Raw genomic sequence first — 24,532 nt, 5'->3', positions numbered from 1 at the left:
AAGTGCAAAATAAATCCTATCTGGATTGTCAGGAGACTCCTCCTGCCTTGTGCCTGTATTTATTATTTGTTTGGGGATGGCTTAGACTTTGTTACTATGAGTTTGTTACTGAGAATTTTATAAACAAAATGTAGGTGGTGAGGACCTCCCTAACTCTTTGGCTAATGGGTTTTAAATGCTACATTTCTCAAGCTTCACAGATCTACAACCTCACCTCTTTCCATGTATCTCCCATGGCCTTTCTAGCTTTGGGACACAGATTTGAGATAATTTTCATCTCCTTGTCCTTATCCTAATCTGGTATCTCCCTGAACCTATATTTCCTAAAACATCTCTTCTGTAAACCTTAGAATAACTATGCTTACCTCATACTCTGGAAGGGAGGAAGGTTAAGGAGACATTTTATGATGAACCCTCTGAAAAATAAAACCACATTGTTACTTTTCTTTTCATGTGATCCCATTTATTTCTGTACACCTAGTGAGTGACATAGCACCTCATAGAGAAGAAGCACTCATGAATATTTAATCAGCATGCAAATGAGGCACAGGTCATGCAGATGAACACTCATAATGACTTAGAACATAGCTAGTCTTCTTCAAGCTCAAGTTCTAATATTTGGTGAATGTTACTAACTAGCTAAGGGACAACCTTTGGCTATATAATGAACGGTTCTAGGTTTTAAAGGCAAGGTTACCCAGGATTCTCTATCTAAGGTGAGAGGACTTGCAAATTGGAAGCCATATTGATTTCATATTCAACTGTAAATATGAATATCTCAGGGAGTCAGACCTCTGACTGCTATATCTGACATTCCAGGCTGCAAATCTGCAAATCAATGCAACAATGAGAAACGCATCAGGAGCCTTAGGGCTTACTTCTCTCATATCTGTTCAAGGTTTAATCAAGTTGAAGGGCTCTCAGTCTACAATACAGTGTGCATATCTCTAGTGTCTTGAGCAAATCACAGCTTGTATATCCTAACTTCCAGTGGATAATGTAGTCATTACAAACTTTCACTGTTCCAGCCCATTTAAACACTGGTACCTTCTGTGCACTTGGTTTTAAATTGGGCTTTTCTACACAACAGGAAACAATCTTAACCACCATTGAATCTCCTAAACTCACAAGCTTCCGTCTTTGATTATTTTCTGAGTGTTTTCTTTGTAATCGTTTCTCTCGCTTCTTGCGTGACAATAGGACATGCCACTTTGTTGGATACTAGCTCTATTTTTCCCTCACAACTTTTAACTCTTTTTTTTTCATCTCAGGTGCTAAGAGTTCATGGAAAATTGAGTTTCCTTTTCAGTTAGGACTAAATAAGAAAAATAGATATTATTTCCATTGGGCTGATATTTTGACACCTGCTTTTTGCTTAGAAGAGTATTCTTTAGGCTCGTGGCTATTTTAAGTCCACAATAGCAAACCAGGTGACAAGACAAGTCACATTTTCAGAACAATGCCATAATATCTGGAACCATTTGCTTCCAATGCTAATTTTATCATTTTGTACATGTATGAAGTATAAAATGTCCTCGTCTCTGTCCTCAAAATGTGTAAATACTAATGCTCCATCTTTGACTGCATGATCACCAATCGAATATAATTCCTGGCATGCCATGTGAACACTTGGGATAGTTAAAAACCAATTTACCTCACAGCAGAGTCTGATGATGAAATGATTAATAGAATCTTCAGAGTTGAGTTATTAGTCTCACTTATTTGGAGTCACAGATATCAATGAATATAGATACACATATGTACATTGGCTAGAAATTTCAGAATAGTGATGACTAAGTAACATCAGATAAAAAACAGGAAGAAAGCCAGTACCAACAAAGTGACATCAGAAATGGGGTAGAGCCCTAACCAGTATGATTGTGTCACCACTCCGGCTGAAGCAAACATGAAAATTTCATTCCTTTATGACTGAACAAACAAGAAACCTAAGTTCAATATACATCTTATGGACACAATAATGATTTGGGGTGTTTGAATGAGAGACATCGCATATAGGATCGGATATTTAAGCATAGTCCTCAGTTGATTTCACTGTTTTGGAGAGGCAATGGGAGACTATAGTCTTATGCAATACTCTATTCTCTCTAATTTACAACTGTGATCTCTCTGCTTCTCACTCCTGTCATTATGCCAGTCACTTGCTGTCATGATGGACTCTAATCCTTCTGGAATCAAAAGTGCAAATAGACTCTCTTATGTTACCTTGATCATGGTGTATCATGCAACAGAAAAATAAATAATGTAGTAGTTTTATTTTACTGTCACTACACTGAGGAAAGAATATACGGAAGTTTTCTATTTTCACTACTGCAGAGTTTGCTATCCTTTTATGTCTTATCATATGCTTTGTGAAGAAGGAGACTATGGAAGTAGACAGAATGACAAGACGGTAGTCCCCTGCATGTTTGAATCTGTGGTTATATCACCATACATCAAAAAGGGCTTTCCAGATATGGCACTTGGGTCAAGAGATTATCTAGATATTCTGGATGGGCCCTTTGCCACATATGCCATATTACAAGCAGGAGAGCTATGCTGGCTGTGGTGAAGGAAGATGTGATCACAGATAGAGAAGCAGAGCCAGGGCGTGGAAACATAATTCACACCGTTGAGCTGCTGATGGTGAAGTTGTGGGAGTGGGCCATATGTCAAGGGAGCAATAGTGTCTAGAATAAGGAAAAGAAAGGTCACTGGTTCTTTCTACAAGTCTATAGAAACATATCACTAAGGAAACCTGGACTTTAGCTCACTGAGAGCTACATCAGATATTTGCGCTCTCTCCCCTTCATGATCGTGGTAAAAGAGAGAGAGAGTTAAATTTCTGATATGTCAAACTAAGATGATCAGCGACTTCTTCCCCAATTTTAATTCATCTTCCACCTGCTGCATGCTTCACCACTGGCTCTTCCTCCTCCACCTACTGAGCGTCTGTGGATTCTAACACAACCTCTTCACTTTCAGAAAAGTCATGCTTCCTCAAAGGTATCAATGTCGAATTTAGCCATGCTGTCCTTAATTGTTTCCTTCTAGGACTTAGAAGTACAGTCTCATTTCCTTAACACGTGATGAAAGGTTGGTGAAGGTCACTCACTCACGAGAGATGAACACACAGCAAGAAGATCAAGAAAGGTCCCTAACAAACCATCTAAATCCTGTCAGAAGCTCCAGTTTCTCACAGTGTTCTATTTCCACCAGGTGTGTCAGTAATGTTCCCAGCATAAATACCCTCTATATTGGTTCCTTTTTGATGCTGTGATAAGATGCCATGACCAAGGTAACCAAGGTCGAATATGAGAGCTTCTGTGGGCTTATCATTCCAATGAGATGGGAGTCTATCATGGAAGAGAAGGACCGCAGTGAGTGGCAGCCATGGAGGTAGGGGCAAGAAGCTGAGCAACCCATTCTTTTAACACAACCATGAAGGAGAGAGAACAAATTAGCTGTGGTTTGAGACTTTAAATTCTCAAAGGCTACCTCCACTGAGGTATTTTCTCCAGCAAGGTCAACCACTCCTAACCTCACCAAGTATTCAAATGACTGAATGGGGATAATCTCATTCAAAACACCATGGCCTCACTACCCCTGCCACATACACAGAAATATCTCTCCTTAACAGATGAATCTCCTCCCCTCCTTCTCCTCCTCCTCCTCCTCCTCCTCCTCCTCCTCCTCCTCCTCCTCCTCCATCTCCTCCTCCTCCTTCCTCTTTCTCCATCTCCTCCTCCTCCTCTTCTCCCTCTTTCTCTTCCTCCTCCTCCTCCTTTTTTATTCCTCTTCTCCTCCTTCTATTAATTTAATGTCCAAGACAGAAATAGATCTCTGAAAAAATATTTCATGTTCAACATGTGCAAAATCAGCACATGCTGAACTCCTGAAAGAAAGATGGTTGGTAATAGGATGAGCCCTCGTTGCAGACTAGACAATACTACTTCCTTAGAAGCCGCAACATCAGGAACTTCCAGGGTTCTCTGCTGTACTCAAAAAGCCAGACTATGGCTTCCATATGTCTTGCCCTAACTGCTTAAACAAGGCCCCCTTTCTCACAGAGTATACCAATCACAGAACATCGGGACCAGATGGTATAAAGAGATTGCTTGTTACTTTTCCTTCATAACTGAAGACGGGCGATCCTTCAGATGATGTGGCAGGGCCAGGCAGTGTTACTGGTTAGTTTATGCAGTTAGACTTCTTGGAAATTCAAAATTTTTCTCTGTCATGAAATTGTGCAAATGGAAGCAAATTATTTCCCTTTTTGGTACACAAACTTGCACATCTAGATACAGAGGGTAGTAACAGTATCTATCATGAGCTTTCTGGGATGAATATATAAAAAAAGGGAAACTGTTTTACAACAAATGCTACTGAGATAAAAAAAAAGTTTCTATATTTTCATGTACAATTAATTTTTGGAACCCAAAGATATTCTCCTCTGAGAACGGAGAATCAAGGTGCAAATAACATAAAGCCACAAATTCTTGCTTAGTGGAAATGAATCAAATCTAGATCTCCTTGATTGTAGAACCTGTTCTTGGTGCTGCCTGCTGTGACCCTTTTAATCTGCATAACAATGGTGGTGGACTGAGATCAGTATTGCTTGCCTTTTTGGTCTTTGTCAGGTTTCTGTTAGGTCTGCTTTCCTACCCCCCATTCCTCTCAACTGTAGCATCTGAACTAGCACAATCACAGGCCTACAACGTGTGGTCACAGCACGTATTGAGGGAGAACATAGAGCACCACACCAGAAGTCCTCTCCTTTTACTACGATCTGCCACAAGATTACATCTTCTATTTCAACCCATCAAACAGTATGAGCAAGCCGTGCCCCTCTGATTAAGCTCAATCCTACCTCAGAAAGGTTCCGTGCTTGGAGTTCACTAGCACACATCTCCAATCCAGCCTGCTCATGGTTTCTCCTAGCTCGTTGAAAGGCTTCCCTTATTGTTTGAAAGCCAACTCTCTTCATTACCTGGTGTGTTCCAAATCCTAATCATCATTGTCTATTTTAGACTGAATGTAACTACACTGACTTAAATCTGCTCCATGAAACTTCCACTCTTTCTCTCCCATGAGTTTTCCCTAAGGAGTTGGGTCTGGTAAAATCATCAGGGACCATTTCTTTTTTATTTCTGCATGGTGCTATGAAAGATAAAAATCTAGGTACCTAAAATTTATCACAAATTATAACAATTGAATGTAAGAAGTCGGTTAAAATAGAAAACAGATCATACACACAAACTCCAGGTTTTCAAGCAGATGTCTTTAAAGGCAAGAAGATTTAGAGCAGAGAAAAGCAAATCTCTCCACTAACCTGGGTATGGAATGGTGTAACAATCTGGTCTACATTTTGCTCTTTAACATTTCATATATTTTGAATCATCTTCTACTTATTAGATTAAAATTGCATTTCTCACTAGCTGGTCTTCCAAATTCCAAACACCATTTCACTTCAACCTGCTAATTCCAATTTCTTAGGCAATTTATAGAGTTTTGTGTTTCCAGGATGTTAAAAGTTCATATTGTAAAGCTTCAAGAGCATCTAATATATATCAAGTAATCCTGAAACCATCCATGCTCAAAATCTTTAAAGATCACAATGGCTGTATAATGTTTTAATCACAATTCTTTAAAAATATAAGTATACATTTATACTATGTGTAATGTATTTACATAAGTGGTTTAAACAAAGTCTAAAAAGTTTCACGTATTTCCAAATGTTCCAAATATTTTTCTTATTATTACTGGAGACTTATTTTAGACTGAAGAGATATATATTTTTTTAAAAAAAGATATATTTCGACCCAGCATGTAGTTAGACATTAGAATCCCAATAACCTTTTCTCCTTCAGGCCCCAGAGCACACTGTCATTAGATTGTAATTTAACTCAATATCTGTTATATTTGCAGATTTAACAAAGCTTCAAACCTGCCCCCCAAAGTCTGCATACATATGCATATGCCCTATGGCTCCTTCTTTCTTTGCACACCAGCTATAAGTCATTAGTATGAAACCTTACTTGACTGAACCTGACCCTGGTCTTTGGCATTATGCAAAAACAAAGGCACAACTGAGAAAGAGAATTCTGCCTGAACAGCTCAGCTCTGAGGGTCCCAAAGCTGTTCACAACCTTGGTAAAGCAACTACAGGAGCAATCATGGTGAACTGAGCAAAAATAGACGGGTAGAGCAAAAAGTTTCAAGTTCGGATTCTTAAATAATAGGAATATGAGCAGTAATTCGTTGTGGCCATAGAAACCTAATTTTCCTGTGCGTCCTCTCATCAGGCTATTGTATAGATTAATTTTGTGACAACAAGACAATGAAGAAAGAACTGGCTTGTGGCATTTTAAAGCTATAAGTGTGGTCACTGATATGCCCAAAAGCCACACTAATAGCCAAAACCAAAATCCATATTCCTACGAGCCTAACTTTAGACTCCGTCTCCATTTTTGGCATCTCCTTGTCAATAGTGGGTAGTCTAACCTTCTAGGAACTCAGAAGACCAGAGTCAGGAACATACAAAGGGGACAATAATATCTTGTAGAATTTTGTGAACAATTTGTATTACATCCATTAAAGTAAATAGTTCAGGGTGAGGAGTATAATGGGAAAGTGTGTGACCAAGAACATTTAGAATGTCCTTAGAGCCAAAGAAACATTTGCCTAGTAAGCAGTGTTTGGTCTCCAACTTCTTTTTAATAGTTCTTTCCCTCCAGAATTTCCTTTTCCTCATTCCCCTCTTCTTCCTCCCCTTTCTTAGAAAACTCATTCTCTATCCTTCTTTATATCCTTCATCTCACCCTCTCCTTCCCTTTTCCACCCCTCCTCTTCATTTCAGGCTAAACCTGAATCATATATCCAAAAAAATAATAATCAATTTCCATTGAATACACAAAGTATTCCCTGTCAATAGCCTTAGAATTAATTTGAATGTGAAATACATAAAAATTAGCGGAGATGGAGAGAGAAGAAGACACGTGGGTAGGAGAGAGAAAGAGGGACACATTCTATTAGAGTAGCAAGAAGACAAAAATGACCTTCAAGTATTAGATGAACACACAAACATGAATTCACATTGGGTCAGTTTCAGCTCTGTAAAGATGTATGTGACGATGGCCTTCACATAGCCTCCTGGCAATGGTGGCCACACTTACCTCCAGGTGCCCACTGCCTTTCTCTCCGTTGATTCCAGCTGTTTCTTTCTTTGATGTCTTGGGATGGTGTCTGGTTTTCAAGTTTCTTTTACTCCAGATGGTTGTCGCTTCTTACAGCACCTACCAGAATTAGATAGCAAACAGATACTGAATAATAACACAACAAATACTCCGTCAGGGCCGTTTAACTCTGGAAGTATTTTATAAACACACATTTTGGCTTGCACACTCTTCTTTGTACGTCTAGAGAACATTGTCATTTGCATTCTAATCTAGGCTGTGTCCCTGCCTTGCTGGGAGATAGATGAACCTCTCATTCTTCCGGTGTTTTAATTTACTCAGTGGCTAAACCTGAATCATATATCCAATCTACGTTTCAGAACTTCTCAATGGATTATAGTGGAATCTTTCATAATGCTTTGGCTAAAAAGATTTCTCTCTGAACCATATTGATGTTTTCAATACTCTATTTTCCCCCAAACAGTCATCAATAGGACTCACAAAGGAAATATATCCATATAATTGGATTAATTTCTGTAAATCCTTGGATGATCTCAAAATGTTTGGCCATGACTAATCAATGAATTTGAATTTTTGGCAACTGGTAATCATGTGCACATTTCAAGTATCTGCCTTTTTCTGCATAAAACAATCTGCTTTAACTAATTTTGAGAATATAAATGTTAATACGCAGCAGTATTAGAATACTATTGAATTGGATTTTATATAAATTTTATGATGCCATGAGAAATCAAGATGCAAAAACAGCCACATGGATGCCAAATCAGGAAGTAGTCCAGTGTCTCTAATGTCATATTGTGGCAAAGCTAAGGTTGGAAATGATTTCTTAAAGAGAATCTAATGAATGGGACTGATTTGACATTTGGTAAGATGGTAGAATAGACCTTCCTATGAACTAGAGGTTCTGTGACCAATGCCCTGTTGCGCCTGCGTATTCAAACCTCATCTCAACTCTATTACTGATCCATGTACTACTAAAGACTAATTGGAAAGCCAGGGAGGGGACAAATGTGTCTCTGCTCAGTGGAATGGCCGATATCAAAGCTTAGGTACTATATTAGGCTTCCTGTTCAGATGTTGAGTCAATAATTTACAGATCTACCTCAGTAGCAAATATCAACCAACAAGCACGGACTAGCATGTGGTCCTTTGTGCGAGAAACAATTTCTGGTAGAAATCTCAAGCTAGAACAGTAGAGAATGAGAGGAGCACATGTGTCCCCTCTTTTGGGAAAACAAAGAGGGAGAAAGACACCAGGAACACAGCATGCAACTAAGGTCAAGGTGTAGAATAACCCACACATAAAAATGACAGTTCTGATTTACTGAGTATTTGTGATGTGGAAAGGAAATGAAAAGAGACACTACAAAGCTTCCTTTAACCTACAAATGTTCTTGTCACAACTCCATGTTTAGGGATGAAGCAGCTGAAGCCTAGATGGGTAAACAATGATCATAGAAACACCAGTACAGAATTTACAATGGTCCAGTTACAAAATTTTTACCTACACATTATTTACATATTACACATATTACTTGCATATTAATAAAAATATCTCTATGAGGTAGGTATTAGTGCCATAAACATTTACCTTCTGGAAACGTGATTTATGAGATATTAGTGAAGTACAAGATCACATGACTCCCAGATAATATACTCAAATTCCAAATCTAGGAAGATTGGCTCTAACAAGGGGACTCACGAGCACCATTTGCTATTCTGTATTATACAGAATGAGTGGACAAAGAGACCAGAGGCTAAGATGTGCATTCAAAAGATAGCATGTTCTTCATGTCTAACTAGCTGCTCTTAAAAACAAAGCAGGGAATATTTGCGGCTGGAAATTATGTTGAAGGATATGATCACTTTACTATGTTTAAAAACCAAAGTTCTCAGGTGAGTTTCTTATTCCTTCCTAAATATTAAAGAATCCTAAGGAACATGCCAAACATCGTCACTGTTGCTTAGAATTGTATTTCTTCTTTTGCCTTATCAATTGACTTTGGATAGGCTACAAGGCTGGATCTGGACCCATCATGGATGATCCAGAGCAAGCAAAAATGACAGCACACAAAGACTAGAAAGCCTGTGTGGCATCTGCAGGAGTGCACACTAACTCACATTAAGATGTGGTAGTTATGTATGCCATCCTTAGTTGTCATCTTCAAAAACACACTGAACTTCAAGCATGGGCAGAGTACTATGGTGTGCACTTTGCAAACACAGGTCCCTCTTCCTAAAGGAAAGCAAGAACTACCAAGAACTGCAGAGATATGGACAGCTGGGAATAATTTACATTAGAGTAAGAAAGAGGACTTTTGGTTCTTCATCCATGCCCAAGTTTCTGCTGTGTGTGAGAAAGTTAGAACAGGCTCAGGTACACTCTGGGGTTCAAATCAAGGCATATAAAAGTAAGCTATGGGGTACTGCAATATGCTTAACCATCATAAATGCATCCAGGCAACTCTGTGTGCTTCTAATGTGCCCTGGAGAATTAGGAAGATAGTTGTTATGATCGTTACTATTTTATTCTCTAACGACAACTACAGCATCTTCTCTTTGGTGGGCTGTGTCCCTGAGAGCAAAATAAACTCAACAATTGCTGTGACATCTCATGAATATTAATGCCTTCTTTATTTATTGTTTGGCAAAATATGACAGAAATAAAAAATGCACTATAGCAAAAAGAAACATGAATACACCAAAAATATCCAGCTACTCTCAGAATGCTTGTGTCATCATAGTTATCAATAAACACACACTTGACAGCCATGTAGCACACACTACTTTGCCCCAGCATCCTTTCTTACTGCTAATTTCACTGAAGACGTGTGGATGATTCTTTGGTTGCTACCATGGACTCATATGAATTCTGGAGTTGCGTGGGTTTGCTGTACACAATAATGGCACAAGGTGATATGAAAGAACAGACTTCTAGAAACAGATTCTCAAGGCCTCAGAATCTTTCCTAAGAAAGTTCGGTGCTAGAATCTCAAATGTTGAAGACAAGGAGAATTTAAGCAGTTTTGATTGAAAGGAATACACTAAGCCGCTCTAGCCAGCCCTTGTCTCACATCCCAGCACAGCCTGAAACAACCCTAAGAAGGCTTTCAGTTTGCACAGCGCACTTGCAAAGTTTCTGATCCAGTACACTTTGCAGAGGAAGAGCCATAACACCAAGCCACTTAGAGCAGCAGAGGCCACCGAGCTAGAGGCAGAGCTGGGACTAACATTCCTAACCCCTCAGCCCTCATCCAGTGACCTTTATAAACTGCATCCTGCCTCCCTGTTGAGTACTATTTAAGGGTCAAGTAAAGATAAGTGTTTATTCAGACAGTTTGCTCTCGAGCTCTGGCAACTGACCTCTGAGGCTGATCAGTTGTTCCTGAAATCACACTGATAAGCAGGTGGAGAACTTGCAAGGGGAGAGATGATACAAAGTGAAGAGCATTTCAGAGTCTGCTTTGTGTTCGCAGACCTGGTAGACAGCATACAAAACCACAAAGGTGAAATTTCTTGAGCTCTGGCAGAGAAAAATTAGTCTGGCCATACTTAGAACTTGGTCATGATTGCAGAAAGTATACCTGTTGATTTCCCTTGGTTAAATCTATCCTTAGTCGAGGTCCTGAATTCAAGGCAGCGCCTTTGAGCCATAGGCAGAACTCTTAAGGCCAAAAACAAACAAACAGAACAAAACAAACATTACAGTAGTTGTATGTTTTGGGCTCTGGGTGGATTTCAACCACAACAGTAACAAAAACAGTAGTAAACAGCTAGACACTCATTGACTCCTGTTCTGTGCTAAAACTGAACATTCCAGTTGTGTGTCCCGTTCCCCAGCAATGAGGACATCTGGGGCCACTGTCACTGGTTTGCAAACAAATCTCTCGAGTAGCTGTTTAACAAAGTAAGCTTTGGAGAACATCGGGTGCTAAGTCAGGACTCTGGGACAGTGAAGAGCAGTGGAATCCCATGGTCTGCAGCCACATCTCAGTAGCTAAAGGCAATGACTGGTTTTTCACTCCAATATCACTTCAAGGAATGGGACACCCAAGTGCACCAAGCAACTAAACACAGTTCATGAAAAAAACATCCCCCCCAACCCATACACACATTTAAATGTACCTGAACAATTGATCTTCCTAACAACCTTTAGCAGTCGCAGGGTTTTATCTTAAAGCTGCTAGATTAATTTTCTCATTATTTTTCTATATGTTCAAAAACTCAAAAAACAAAAACAAAAACAAAAAACAAGCAAACAAACAAAACCTCCTTTACACACATACTCACACATGGAAATATAATGAAAAAGGTTACATTTTAGAAGTGCTCTATACATTGGTGATTTTGTTATTAACTGTGCTGTCATTGCCATGAACTCTATGATATATAATGTGCTGAACCATGACGTCAAATATTTAAAATTCCATTGTGCTCAACATTGGAAAAGCATGGAGACATAGAGCTAGGAATCCCAGGGGACCCCCTCTATGGTTGCACTGTGTGTTGTAGCAGGTATGACCTGTTTCTCTAGCAACACGGAAAGAGGTTGACTGCCTAATCCAACCATCATGTTTAGATGTAAGAATGGCCAATTAAGGAAACCTCAACATATACCTTCATAAAAGTTAATTTTAAAAATCTATTAAACACTATGAGACCCCACAACTTCAGAATTCTGGAAATAAAAATATGTAAAGTAACTCTTAAATCATGTTTTAAAATTGGCTAGGAAGTACTAATTTGTGCCTTAGGTACCCCTTTCTTCTCCTCTGCTCTGAGACACCTTGACAATAGTCCTGAAAGAAATGACAGGCTGTGTTCTAGAAGGGGATCCTAGAGGGAGATGGGAGAAATAAACTGACCAGGACCTTTTTGACTGAGGATGAGTGGGAGCCTGTTCCCATAGCTGTCTTAGGAATTTACCTACTCTATTTACCTCCAAGTGACATTGTCCAAAACACAAATGGGCTAATGTTCTAGTCTGTTTTAAACTGACTGCTCTCACAGAGCCTGGAAACTGGCCAAAGGTTAGGGCTTTAGCCTTCTTAGGCATCTCCTAGGCCTGCACATGATCTTACAAGTCCCAACAAGTGTGGTAGAGCATAGCCCCTGTGAAGTACCCACCTCCCACCCTTTTATCCTTGAGTGTCTGAGACTATCAACTGCCCAGCTGTCATCCATTCACTTCAGGCCACAGACACAGAACAGGGCTAGGAACTCCCCCATCAAGGTCAGAAGCAAAGCTTGTAATGTCAGTTCTTATCACTCCACTCAGCAGTAAGGCACGGAGACGAGAAACTGAGAAGGGTCTGAATGGAAACTAAGAAGCAACGGTATTAGTGTTTGCAAATGACTTAATCTTACATGGTGAAAACCCCAACATTTCATGGAATTCTTGAAATAATTAAAACGAAGGGTATGCAATAAAAATAATTTTTCTTTTTCAAGATATATATATATTTGAAATAGTTTATTGTTAGTAAACATATACATGTATATATACATATATGTATGTATATATGTTAACAGTAAACCATATAAAAATAATTTAGTAGTGAAAGGAGTAAAATACTTAGGAATAAGCTGAACTAATGAGGCGAAGCTATATATTAAAAACAAAATAACACTGAAAGTGATTAAATGCCTTACAAAATGGAAAGATGACCCATGTCCACAGATTGGAAGAGTCAATAGCATTAAGGAGCTACTGCAGTGCCTGTATTGATCTGCAGACAGAATGTAATTGTTATCAAATGCTGTCATTCCTGTAGGGGCAAGGTGACCCTGAAATTGACATGAAAATTCAAAACATTATAATAGACAAGCAATACTGAAACTGAAAAACAAGCTTAGAGGTCTTAAAAATGTCCTGATTTAAAATCTTCCAGTGTAGCACAGGCATATAGATACGTATAGAATTGATGAGTAGGGTCCAGTAACAAGTAGACCATAACTCTGTGATGAGCTGATTTTTCATGAAGTGTGCCAATGTCATTCAATTGGGAACAAACTGGATTTCAATAAAAGGTGCTGTAACCAGTCAATAGCTACACACAAAAATGAGTTTGGGCTCTTACTGCACACATATGCATGTAAACACACACACACACACACACACACACACACACACACACCATTCAGGATAAATAATTAAATACAAAAGCCAAAAGCACAGTCTTCTAGGAAGGAAACACAGGTACAAATTGTCATGCCTTCCAGCAATGGTTTCCTAAACAAGGCACCACAGCATAAGCAAAACATAAAGTAACTTCATTGTGACAACTCTGTGGGAGTGAGCCCCACAGCACTGCGGAGGAAAACACAACCATGCACTGGAAGGAACCCTTCGACACTAAGCACAGATGAGGCAATATTTTTAGATTACATAAAGGATTTTGAGCTGAGATCCCTTCCATGGGGAGAACTGAACTAGGTCTTTCTAAGTCCTCACTTTACCAAGCTCACTGGGAGAACCAGGACATTCATTCGGCTTCTTTACAATATGGGAGGAGTTACGGGTAGGAGCATAGGCAACATTAAGGCAACCATGCTGGAATGCCTTCAACTAGCAGCAATTATGGCTTTCCCATGGATGCATAGATAAAGCCCCCTCTCCTAATCCTCTCTCACCTATAGCCCCAGCTCCTTCCCCCCAGGAATCTGAGACCAATTAAGGCAGAATTGTATACAACCAATTGGGAAGGGTAGCTAGAGTCTTAGATGAGACTTCCATGTTCCCTCTACTCCCCATCTTTCTAGAAGGTAAAGTAAGAATTTGTCTTGGTTATTTTTCTATCACTGTGATAAAACACCATGATCTGGGCAGCCTAAAACCAATGTATTTATTTTGGGATTATTTTCCAGAAGGTTAGAATTCATAGTGGCATAGTAAAGATATGGCAGAAGGAACAGCTGAAAACTCACATCGTGAACCACAACAGAGGGAAAACCCAGAGGGGTGACCTCATTCTTTTTAAGCCTCCAATCTTCTCCTGAGTGACACACTTCCTCCAGCAAGGCCACACCTCTAATCCTTCCCAAAGAGCAACTGGGGACCAAGTTTTCAAATTCACGGACTTATAGGAGACAACTTCTACAAGCCGCCATGGGACTCAACAAGTCCATCTATGATGACTTCTTGTGAGCAGGCACACAAGAACTCCTAAAGAAGGAGTCACTTTGTCCCTGAGGATAGTACCTTAGAACTTATACATAGCAATGATAAAAACAAGAATGCTCTGACTTTAAAATGGGGGAAGAATTTGGAGCCTTTTCTCCAAGCAAGACACAAGGAAATGAAGGTAAACATGACCAAGTATGCTTAAAGTTCTTGTCCATCAGAGAAATGACGCTCAGGCACATGGTCAGACACACAGCATCATGGCCCTCTATTTAATAAGACAGATAAACCTACAAAATACCCAGTGTTAAAGAACTCAGGAAACCCAGAACTCTTCTTTGCTGATGAGAATGTATCCTGGTTGAACTTCTGAGGAAAATGACTTGATTGTTCCTCAAACTGTTCAGGATGATCTATCAGCTCCGATCCTAGGTGTCTAAGCAAGAGCCATGTCGATACAAATCTCACCATAAATGCCACCATAGCCCTGCTGTTCCTTGGGGCTAGGTGATCGATGTTTCATAGGGAGATAGAGGAGATGACTCACTGAGTTGACCATGTAAGCAGGAGGGCCTGAGTTTGAATCCCCGGAACCGACATAAAAACCAAAAGCCTAGTGCGGACTCCTGCAACTCCAGTGCTCCAATGAGAAGATGGGAACTGAAGATACGATGTTCTCTAGAAACTTGTGAGCCATTTATCCTGGTGTACACTTTGGGTGAAAACAACCAAGAATCCGTGTCAAATAAGGTGGAAGTTTGTCTTCTGACTTCACTGTGCATGCTGTGGCACACATGTGCTACACACACACACACACACACACACACACACACACACACACACACACACACTCTAAGAAAAACACATAAATGTTAACTGATACTGGATGAGCAATTTAGTTTTTGTACTAAACTACTATACAGAGGTGGAAATTTCTAAAGTCCTGATACATATTTCATGGGTGAATGAATGAATTTCAAAATGCCATGTCATACCAAAGGCCACAGACCTCTAATTTCATGTAAGTAGAATCTTCAGAAATGTCGAGTACAAAGAGACAGTGAACACAAGGCTGGTGTCTGGAGTTTCCCCTTAGGTTAATGGGAGAAAGAAATTGGGAGCGGTCACCAACAACTGTATGGTGGGCTTTTATTTTTAAGGTCATAAAAATATTTCTGGAATTAAACAGTGCTGATGTTTACACATTATTGTAAATATAGTAAAATCCATTTAAAGTTTTATACTTCAAATTTAGTCATTTTTTCTTCTTAGAAGGTTTTGTCCATCAATGCCAAAGAGAGATTCTTGTTCATCTCTAACCTACGGTTTAGATTTTTAGAAACAACAAAAACAGGATAGGTATTACAAGTATTTCTTGTTACAATCGACATCTGAAAGGATAAACTGCTAGGATACAGTTCTACTTAATGAAAAATAAAAGAATTGTACAATGATGAAAGCAAACGTAATTACGGATTAGACATATACAATCTTAGCAAATGGAAAATTCTGGAATGTATATGAGCCAAATTTCATTTCCTCGAGGATCTGTGTGTATTTAAAAGTTCCCTACCTGGGACGAGTAGGAGTCCAGGTGATGGGATGATGACGGTGATGTGTGCACGGAAGGCCTGCTGTTGGTACTGAGACCAGAGTCTGGAAACCCAGGACAGTTGGGAAGGCTCTGTGGTCTGATAAAGTGAGGCCTGTTGAAAGCTGGGAGGGGGCTGGAAAGTGGATATGAAAACCAGGTCAACAGAGGCCAACTAAGGGCTTTGAGGGGTTTCAGTATTCATCAGGAGATACTGGCCAAGGTCATTCTGGGGCATGACAGATGAGGATGGGAGAAGTACCTTCTCAGAGGATGGCAAAGGCTGCAGTGGGTAGAGAGAAGGAAAATGAAGGCTGAGAGTGAGTGGGAGAAGGGTGAGCACTGGGTAATCGGACTTTTCCTTTGCAATACCTACTGGGCTAAGGTAAAGAACGAAGCTTTTAGCTTCATTGGAGAAAGACTACAGGAGAAGAGAAACACAAAGACAGAGAGAACGTCTGCTAAAATCTGACTGCTGGTGTAGATTTATTTGCAAGTACATTTAAGCATTATGCTAATTACTCATGCATCAATCATCTGTATTTTATATAGAGAAGCTCAGGGAGCCATTGTCTCTCCTGATGGTTATTGAGTCAGCATCAGAGCCAGCTGGAGTGCTGATTAAAACCTAGATTGCTGGCCCCACCCGGGCTTTCTCAGTAGCAGAACTGGAGGGGTCTAAGAATGTGCATGAATGACAAGTTCCTAGGGATGGCTGACAGTTGCTCAGTTAGGGACCAAGGGCACCTTGAGAACCAGACTTAACAAAGCAGGGTTTCAAGGAAAATATCCCAGTGATTTTAATGCCTATGGAAAGATGGACGGAAGTAGAGGGGTTAGAGCCTATGCCAGTGCTGTTAGGTGCTGCACATAGAGTAGAAGAGGGTGAAACAGACCAACTCTTGCACTCACACAGCCGACTACAAGTGGACATCTGTATGCTTTTATATCAATTAGTAGGGCCATTTGTATTTCCAGACTAATGGCTCCTAAATGTAGTCATGGCAATACAGGTCTATGTGTATAAATCTTATTAATAGGCACAACGAAAAATACATAAGCAGGAGCTAAACTAAGTGAAGGAAAAGCATCCTGCAGCTCTGTGGTCCAAGGGTTTCCAGATAAAACTTCAGTTGATTGCTCAATATAATTCTTTTTTCTCCTAAGCAGAGAACCAAACCCAAGGACCCATGCTTGCCTACCAAGATATATATATCACCAAGCTTGATCCCCAGCCCTGCTCAAAACAATTCGTAGAGGAAAATAGCTTTAAGAGAGGCCTGAAGTCAAAAATGTATCCAAGACTTGCCAGAATTTCTTATAAAAAAGAAAAAAAAGAATGTACAGTTAAATTAGTTTCTTATGATAAACAATGATTCATTTTTAATATAAGACAGTTCATATAATATTCGGGACTGACACTAAGATGCTAACATTTTTTCAATAAGCATTTAAAATTTAAACGTAACTAGGAAAGTGTTATTTTATTCAGCAAACCTAATCCAGATATTCATTCAGTGAGGGGTTAGTATGCTGACAGTTTTATAAGAGAGACAAACAAGCAAACATGTCATGTCCCACATGTAACAAAATGAGTAACAGAAGAATAGAAACGCAGAAGTTTGAAGGATACAGTGGACTGGGGATCGGTGTGGCTGTGAAAACAGAGAGGAGGGAGGGGGCTCTAACACTAAGCAGATAGGGATTCAGCTGGTTCTGACAGCTCATGCCAAGGTCAAGCAGAAATGTGAATAGTATGGGGTGGCCAGCAGGCAAATGGTTGGAATAGATGCTGTGGACACAGCATGCTGTGGTACTTAGGTCAGATGCTACAAGCTGTATAGCACAAGCTTGAAGCACATGTACTGACCCTCATCAATATTTACCATGGATCCATGACCATAAAATTTAGCACCCGTTCTCCCAGTGTCCCAAGGACTCCAAAGAAAGACCTTAAATTACATCATACCAGTAGAAGGCTAGTTACTGAGCCCTCGGGACAGGAAACTGCTCAGATAGATATTTGGTACTAAAGCCAAGAAGAGAAACCAAGAATGTTTTGCTCATCATAGAGAAAGAAAATGGCTGCAGTTCTCTCTTGTTGGAGTTTGAAGTGGAGGCGATGCCTTCCACACACCCAGGGCCACAGCAGAAAGCCTTGTCCGGCAGTCACTCAGCCTGGGTGCTAGTCTTCTGGAATGTTCTCCAGTGACACAGTGCTTGGGCTCTTTTTTTCCAGATGTTAAGCAACAGTTTGGGATTATACGATCTCTCCGAGCCCTTCCTGTTTAGCACTCAGTGATTAATTGAGTAAATCATCCATTCAGTAAACACTTACTGCGAGTCTGCCATATGCAAGGCAATTTTCTAGGAGCTATGATGGACTCAGAGAGAGCTGTTTACTCATCATTGGGTCAAATAGTGAAGAACATGATTTGTCCCTCCTCCTGTTGAAGGGCCCATCTTGGCACCGCAGAGGAATGGCTACTGGCCAGGAAACTCAAGCATCAGGATTTGCCAATCTCTTTCCTCCCTTCACCTTGGTCTTATCCCTTCCCTAAATTTCCTCAGGAAAACTTCACCTGTCTGCACCCCACTCCTTGGGGTCCCTGCTTTCAGCTTTTCAGTGTGAGAATCACCTTGTCTGATAATCTCATGTATGCCAGAGCCCTCAAAAAGGAAGTGGGGGACTTCCCATGAGAAGCCAGGAAGTTAATGATGCCCTTCATATTTCTGCTTCTTTTTACATATTAGTTAGTCCAACCAGTAGCTGATTCAGACTAAATCAAGGAAAGAGAAATAAAATCACCGTGTGTCAAAGCTCGTTGGTGTTAAACTAAGGGCATTATCTCATTAAACCTTCACAAACAGCCATGACAACTGTTTATTATCCTCAGAGATAAACCTGGATAGGAAAGAGTCAGTCAAGCTGCCACCAGTCACAAACACTGGGGAGGAAGTAATTGCCTGTCCTCCAGGCATGGTCTCATTGAGCTGGAGATCACTAATCAGGCTAGACTGGCTGGCCAGGGAGCCCAGAGATTCTCTTGCCTGTTTGTCTCTATTTCTTCAGTGATAAGTGTGCCAAGCTGCACCTCTACGTTCAGCTTTTGCTTAAATCCTTGAGATTGAACTAAGGTCCTAGTGCTGGCAAGGCAAACACTTGGCCAAGTTAGCCATCTTCCCAGTCTCACAGTGATAGGTATCGCAGAAACATCTTTCCACATTGTTAGATGGCATTCAGACAGCACAGAAAGACTGCAAGACACTGGGTGGCCACTAGGTTAATATGGAAGTCTCCTGGCAGGCGAACATCCTTGTAAACCTACATCTTGTATATAGATATTTTTCCTTTATACAGAAGCTGCTGGCTACATGTCTGTGGCAGAGTTATCATTGTTTAGATAGTTGCATGTAACTCTGAATGTGTGGATTTTCCTTAAGATACCATTTTCTTCACAGTTGTAAGAAGAAGTAGTTGCCCACAACCATAAGATCTCTGCCCACTCAATATGATTCTATTGGAGAGTAGGGCTTCCAGGGACCAAAGTTCTATCTCCAAGGTGTGCCCATGTGTAAGAATCGAGGTGAAACTTAAGAATTTGTTTGTTTGCCGGTCATGGTGATACATGCCTGTTAACCCCTGCACTCTGGAAGCTGAGGCAGGGGGATAATGAGTCAGAGGAAACAGAGACATGCAAGACTGGACTACATAATGAGACAGGGTCTTAAATGGGCTAAAAACAGACCAACTACAAACAAAGCATAGGTTTTGTAGAGTCTTTTCTCTTATAGGTAGGTAGATGGTGGTTATTGCTCCACTAACGCATTGGGCCTGCTCTGTTATTATTTCTTCTGACTTTTGTCCTGTGCAAGGTGAAATGTCCAAAGTTGACTTTTTTCGCTGCTTTCATGGACACTTTCCTTTCAAATATCACCTTCATTTATCAGGAACGAAAACCCTGACACATTTATTATTTTAGCATTGTGCACGACACTGGAGTTTATAGGCTTCTATATGATAACTCCCTCTATCAATTAGGTATTGCTGAATTGCCTGAAAAAGTGATGGCTGAGAATAACATCCATTTCTGCAGCTCATGACTGTGTAGATGCAAACTATTCTAGTCTCGGCTGCACTTCTTGATGCGTCTGTGGTTGACTTGAGGTCTTCTGTACATCAGCTTTAGTGATCTTGGTTCTGTTTCCATTTATCTGGGACCTTGACTAGGACAAATGATCTGGCTTGGCACTGATCCACAGAGTGTCTCATCTTTCAGTGGGCCAGCATGGGCTTGTTCATCACTGTGAGGCAGTGCTTCAAAACAGCAAACAGAGGCCGGCAAGGTGTCATGGCCCCTGCTTCATCTTGCATAGTCTCAAACACAGTGTCAGACTGTGGTTTTGTGACAGGGTCTCAGTTAGCCCAGGCTTACCTCAAACTTGCTATGTAGCCACAGATAACTGTGTACTCCTGGTCTTCCTTCCTCTGCTTCCTAAATGCTGAGCTTGTTGGCTAGAGAGATGTCTCAGGGCTTAAGAGCACTTGTTGCTCTTTCAGAGGACTGGAGTTTGGTTTCTGAAACCCACACTGGTCAGCTCATAACCACCTGCAACTCTAGATTCAGATAATCTAATGCCCTCTGGATTCCAGGGCATCTATACCTACACATACATGTACATACACACACACACACACACACACACACACACACACATGCACACGTGTGTATGTACATGAAATCTGATTTTTTAAACATTGTTTAAGTCCTGGGGTTACAGATAAGCATTGCTCCACCCAGCTTCCCAGGACATTCAAGAAATTGGGCTTTATTTTCCTTTCCAAAAACCACATTACGAGTTAGAATTAGAGACTCGGAATTCACTCTAAAGGCAGTCACACAATAATTTCCCATTTTTTCTTTTACTTTTTAAATTTTATTTTGGGCATAAGTGCATGTTATAGGTCATTTGACAGACAACTCTGTAGAGTATGTTCTCTCCTTTTACTCTATGGGTCCAGGGGATTGAACTCAGATCAACAGGCTTGAGAACCAGGACTTATTGAGAGCCATGCTGTTGATCGCCCCACACCCCAAACTTCCTTCACCAATGCTGTCTTCTCTCTCTATCCAAAATAATTAATGAATCTGCTAATATACTGGTAAATATTGATATAATGAGCTATGAACCTGGAATAGAAGGGCTGCTCTGGGTCCCCTGGAGACTAGCCTTGGCTCCAGAGGTGACCCCATGCTGATCAGGCTAAGAAGAGACACTGCAGGAAATTAAAGGGAAGGAGGACAGATTGTCTTCTCATGGTCTGGCTGCACTGGGAACAATTCTTTAACAAACGCAGGCTAGTTTGTTGCTATGCCCTGTAGGGCAGGTCCCACTGTGTTTCCATGTCCCCTGTACACAGTCACCCACTGCTCATGTGAGGCACCCTGCTCAGGGCTTCCTTGCTGTTACATGCAGGGACTTCAGCATTCTTTGATGCTTTTGTTATAACACTGATACCTCCCCTGAAGCAAGGCTTCCTCCAAAGTCGGTTCCTATAAGATTCTTCCAGAGTCCTTGGACCCATCACCTCTATGGGTAGAAAGGCTGCTAACCTCAGACAGGAAAATGTACAAACATTCTTTTCATATTTCTATTAACGCTACAAGAAATGTAGCAGTTTCTTAGTTATGAATGTAGGTAAAAGGCAGCAGCTCTAGCTGTGATCTTGTCACCCCAGCTATGGCAGATGTTTTCCATCTCATTACAGGTGTTCATGTGTCATGAGATGCTGTTTGTCATCATTACAAAAACTCTGTGTTAGATATGAGATCCCACACTGACTGAAATATGGATTAATAAACACTCACATTCATTTTATGCAAATTGCTTGAAAATAGTCTGTTGGTTGAATTTCAGTTTACTTAGTATCCTCTTGCAACCTTTATGCATTTTATATGCTTTGTGAAAAGGTTGTTTGCACCTCCCACACTCCCTCCTCCCCCACTTCAGAACTCCTGGACCATCTCGGTGAATTACATTTCCTTCAAGGCTATGACTGACACATGTTACTTAACCAGGGGACTTGCTGCATATGTTGGATCAGTGATCAGTATTTAATGAAAGTAGACTTTCACAAAACGCATTTAGGATGACAGATGTCCTACAGGAATGACCTGAAATGTGAAACCTTCAGGAGTAAGAATCGGTGGCGATGTCTGTTCAGAACAGGACTCTTGTCCTCAACCCTCCCCACCCCATGGTGTCAGACACTCATGCCTCCTACCTCCCTGCCTCACACAGGCTTCTTTCCAGAGGCTGCACATTTTCCAGTTGGTTCCATGTTCTCACTGTTTAACCCACCATCCCTTCGGTTCCCTCTATGGTTGGAGCTTAGTCTACGAGCCTTCGGTTATTACACCATGGTGAAAACACATGGGAAAGACTGTGTCAGGTAAAGCCACACAGACAAAGTGAGACCAGAGGACCAAGAAGGTTTACTACTCATCTTCAACTTGAGCGAGACAATTCAGAGTGCTTTTGCCACTGGAGTTCTTCTTCCGTGTGGTTATCAGTCTTCACTACTTTTAAAACTGTACCCCTGGTTGAGAACTAAATTAACAAAGACACAGAGGACTTCACCACTGTGGTAGTGTCAGTGTTCACTGAGAGTGGTGTTTCCTTCTGCCTCCTTTGGTATTCTTAGATCTTAATACCTGGAGCTCAATTATGCATATTGAATGAATAAATGAGATGCAAATTTAAGCTGGGGCAAAAAGGGTTTGCTTTGTCAACAGATTTAGTCACCGGAAAAACTGTACTAAAAACTTTACGGACAACCTTCATATTTTATTCATCATCAGGCCGCTCAGGACTATGTGGATAATGTTGGCTACTACTGACTGCATTGTTTCCTGTCCTGTTCCCCCTAGAAGAAAGGCAGACCTAGAGGCCCACATTTGCCCACAGTACCCAGCACTGACCATTCCCTTGGAAACATTGCTGGTTTTGGTTATAGGAAAAATATTTACATAGACTGTGTATCTTCTTTAATTTTTTCCATCCCATCAATGTTAAAATCTCTTAAAACTAATCTTCAAAATAATAAAGTTCCTTAAAGAAATATTTTACTCTATTTTACTGTTTAATCACTTATGTAACAACATTTAATACTCTATACAAAAGTACATTATATAAGAACATCCCAAGTCTTAAAATATCTTTTCTTTCACATTGAACCATGCTGCCCCACTTCCTTTGAGCCTCCTCAGTCTAACTTTTTACTTAGAAGTGATCGTGTTTTCAAAAACTAACTAGAAAGGGTACTATTTTAATTTGTAAATTAGTCTTATCTTTAAAATTACACTTGAAGAGGCATTTTTAAAATCATTCTGTCATGTTTAAGCTCCTACATTTTTCTTCCAAAGAGATTTTCCCCCTAGAGCTTCTTATGGGTTAAACTGAAATGTGAGTTCTTTCCATTTCCTCCCTTTGACTTTCATTTTCCCTTACCCGTGGCAGTGCCCTGGCAAGTTCTTATATTGAAGTTGGGGCTTTGAACTGCGCTGTACATGGCCAGTTTTCCAACTTCAAGCATGTATGTTGTCATTGCCTGTCAGGTGGCTCCATGGCACCCTTCAGGTTTGAAGAGTAGGCTTAAGGATTAGCTTTGCCTGTGCACATTGTCTGAGTTGGTAGATAAAGTAGATCATTCTGTCTGGTGAGTAAAAGTGTAGACAGCATGGGAAGGCTGTTGTCCTGTAAATGTTAATTCCTGGATTTGCAGGAATAGCAGGCTTATTTGATTTACTCTTTTGCCTGTAGTTACATTCCCTCATTCTGACTTTTCCCCTTGCTACCTCATGCACATTGCTGCCTTCCTCTGTCATTGTCCATATGGATAACCTCCTCTATGGGTCTTCCTGGAAGACTTGACACACAGTGAATTTAAAAGAACATCACTGACTCTGAGTGAGAGACTATAAATAAGTGCTCAAGTGTCAGCCTGCGATCTTTGTGACAGTCACTGTTGCCATTCAGAGACATTCTGAGCATTGAGGCTTTCTTTTATTTCTGAGGGTTAGGTGGCTAAATCTTCATAGAAAATTGCTTTCATTTTCTGCGTTTGTCAGCAAAGTGCTATGAGTTACAAGATTTATGGGACAGAGTTTCCTGGTACCCAGACTTCTGAGATGAAGGTGGCTTCTTCTGGAGGTTCAATGGAAAAAGCTGCCCCGGGATGTTTCCAGAGCGTCTACCAATTTGGAAACAAGTTTTGGTATTCTTCAACATGGAGATGCGTCAATGCAATCCACCTTCCTCATTGTATGGCATTCTTCTTGCAGGCATCAAACATTCCCCTTTGAACGAGTCATGGCTACGCGTCTGGATTGGATCATCTACAAAGATCTTTCCAAACCAGCTTGTGATCATGAATATGAGAGACTATAAAACACACAAATCAACTTACATAGGGTCAGGGACCATAACAGACACTAAGAGCTTTTAAAGAAGGCGCAGGTTAAGCAAGAATGGTCTGGTCTTTAAACCATACATTTGTGCCTGGGAATCTCCCTACTTCAAAGGGTCTAGGACCTGCTTCAGAGGCTGCTTCTTAATACATTA

At 40.5% G+C, this 24,532-nt stretch overlaps 1 long non-coding RNA gene across 1 annotated transcript in view; it reads right to left on the bottom strand.

Moving 5' to 3' along the window:
- Nucleotides 1–24,532, bottom strand: part of LOC116901897 — a 380,164-nt gene that overhangs the window by 320,614 nt on the left and 35,018 nt on the right. The window contains exon 2 of the long non-coding RNA XR_004388029.1: nt 7,173–7,292. This is a non-coding gene — a long non-coding RNA (uncharacterized LOC116901897). The remainder of the gene's footprint in view (nt 1–7,172; nt 7,293–24,532) is intronic.

The sequence above is a fragment of the Rattus rattus genome, chromosome 5 (assembly GCF_011064425.1).
Source record: "Rattus rattus isolate New Zealand chromosome 5, Rrattus_CSIRO_v1, whole genome shotgun sequence".
Lineage (NCBI taxonomy): Eukaryota > Metazoa > Chordata > Mammalia > Rodentia > Muridae > Rattus > Rattus rattus.
Note: the sequence above shows the minus strand (reverse complement) of the source record. Positions and strands in the feature narration are given on the sequence as shown.